Source organism: Etheostoma cragini, unplaced genomic scaffold (genome assembly GCF_013103735.1).
Source record: "Etheostoma cragini isolate CJK2018 unplaced genomic scaffold, CSU_Ecrag_1.0 ScbMSFa_632, whole genome shotgun sequence".
Lineage (NCBI taxonomy): Eukaryota > Metazoa > Chordata > Actinopteri > Perciformes > Percidae > Etheostoma > Etheostoma cragini.
Genome location: NW_023269242.1, coordinates 74,848 through 77,168, shown reverse-complemented (window position 1 = coordinate 77,168; position 2,321 = coordinate 74,848). Strand labels below are relative to the sequence as shown.

Below are 2,321 nucleotides of genomic sequence, written 5' to 3'. Positions count from 1 at the left end.
GAGGTGGTCCCATACACCATGTCACCATCATCTAAGACGGATAAAATGTTGCAGTGACGAGCTGCTTTTTTGCTTTAATAGAAAAACTAAATTTATTTCAAAAGAAAAATGACAATTTGAGTTTGAGTTTCTTCACAAGGTTGTCTACATGAGGCTTAAAAGAGAAGGCATCATCTAGCCAAATGCCAAGGTACTTAGATAGATATATAGATAGATGTTTATTGTTTCCAATAAAAATGGGAAATTCCTGTGTTACAGCAGCAAAATTAGTCACAAAGCACAAAATATAAATTTAAATGAAATACCGGGAAAAATATACATACATACAATATACATGAAATAATTATACGAATAAAGTAAAAAGACAAATATATTTGGATATGTACAGGATGGCGGAACAAAAATGTGCAACTGCTTAAATAATATGCTAAAATGTGCTAAAAAGTACAAATGTAGGCTACATGTAAATGTAAATAAACCAAATGTGCAGGTTGCATTAGTGCAGTAGTGTGGTGTCCAAAAGTCTCATCTACCACCCAGAGATGACATGTTAAAAAGTGTTATTGCTTGTGGTATGAATGATTTTCTGTAGCGGTCCGTGCGGCATCAAAGCTGTCGGAGCCTCTTAGAGAAGCTGCTCCTCTGGTGGAGCAGTGGGGGGTGGAGAGGGTGGTCAGGGTTATTCATGATAGATAACAGTTTGTTCAGTGACCTCCTCTCCACCACAGCTTCAACGTGTCCTGTTTGCAGCCGATCACGGAGCCAGCCTTCCTGATCACTTTGTTCAGTCTGTTTTTATCGCTGGCTCCGATGCTGCTGCCCCCCCCCCCCCCCCCCCCCCCCCCCCCCCCCCCCCCCCCCAGCAGATGACGAGGAGAACAGAGCGCTGGCCACAACAGACTGGTAGAACATCTCCAACATCCTGCTGCACACGTTGAAGGATCTCAGCTTCCTCAGGAAATAGAGTCTGCTCATCTCCTTCTTGTAAAAGGCAGTACTGTTGATCTTCCAGTTCAGCCTGCTGTCCATGTTGACACCCAGGTATCTGTACTCCTCCACCACATCCACGTCACCTCCCAGGATGCAAAGGCGCTGCGGAGCCGTTCCCTTCCTCCTGAAGTCGATCACCATCTCTCTGGTCTTATCAACATTCAGCAGCAGGCAGTTCTTACCAGACCACTCCACAAAGTCCTCCACCAGTGCCCTGTACTCCCCCTTCTGTCCATCCCTTATACACCCAACAACTGCAGAGTCATCAGAAAACTTCTGTAGGTGACATGACTCTGAGTTGTACTGAAAGTCTGAGGTGTATAAGGTGAACAGAAAAGGAGACAGCACAGTCCTCTGTGGGGCCCCCGTACCACTCACCACCACATCAGACAGAACACGGTCCAGACGGACAAACTGTGGTCTATCTGTCAGGTAGTCAGTGATCCAGGAGACTATGGACGCACCGGCACCCATCACCTGCAGCTTCTCACCAAGTAGCAGAGAATGTATAAGAATGAACCACCTCTACGACATTTTCAGTCAGGGTGAACACAGAATCCTTCTTAGTGTTACTAAACAACATCAATTTAGTCTTATCCGCATTGAGAACCAGTTTAAGCTGCATAAGCATGTGTTGAACCACATCAAAGCTTTCTGCAGAGACTCAACCGCTTTAGCTGGGGACGATCCAAAACAATAAATAATCGTGTCATCAGCATAGAAATGTATATTAGCATCCAAGACATTTAGGCCCAGGTCATTTATATACATAATAAACAAGAGAGGACCCGATAATGAACCTTGTGGCACCCCCTTATTGACCTTCACTAATGCAGAACAAAGACTGTCACATTTTATACACTGAGTCCTGTCACTCAGATAATTCATGAACCAGGAAACTGCAAAATCAGACAGTCTCAGACAAAGAAGCCTTAAAACAGCGTGGTCCACCGGGTCAAATGCTTTAAAAGAGCGTGGTCCACTGGGTCAAATGCTTTAAAACAGCGTGGTCCACTGGATCAAATGCTCTAAAACAGCATGGTCCACTGGATCAAATGCTTTAAAACAGCAGGGTCCACTGGGTCAAATGCTCTAAAACAGCATGGTCCACTGGGTCAAATGCTTTAAAATAGCATGGTCCATTGGGTCAAATGCTCTAAAACAGCATGGTCCACTGGGTCAAATGCTCTAAAACAGCATGGTCCACTGGGTCAAATGCTTTAAAACAGCATGGTCCATTGGGTCAAATGCTCTAAAACAGCATGGTCCACTGGGTCAAATGCTTTAAAACAGCATGGTCCATTGGGTCAAATGCTTTAAAATAGCATGGT

General features: G+C 44.5%; 1 protein-coding gene across 1 annotated transcript in view; it reads left to right on the top strand.

Annotated features, from left to right (window-relative positions):
- LOC117941369 (potassium voltage-gated channel subfamily KQT member 2-like) overlaps window positions 1-2,321 on the top strand; it is a 15,678-nt gene that overhangs the window by 1,513 nt on the left and 11,844 nt on the right. The window lies entirely within an intron of this gene.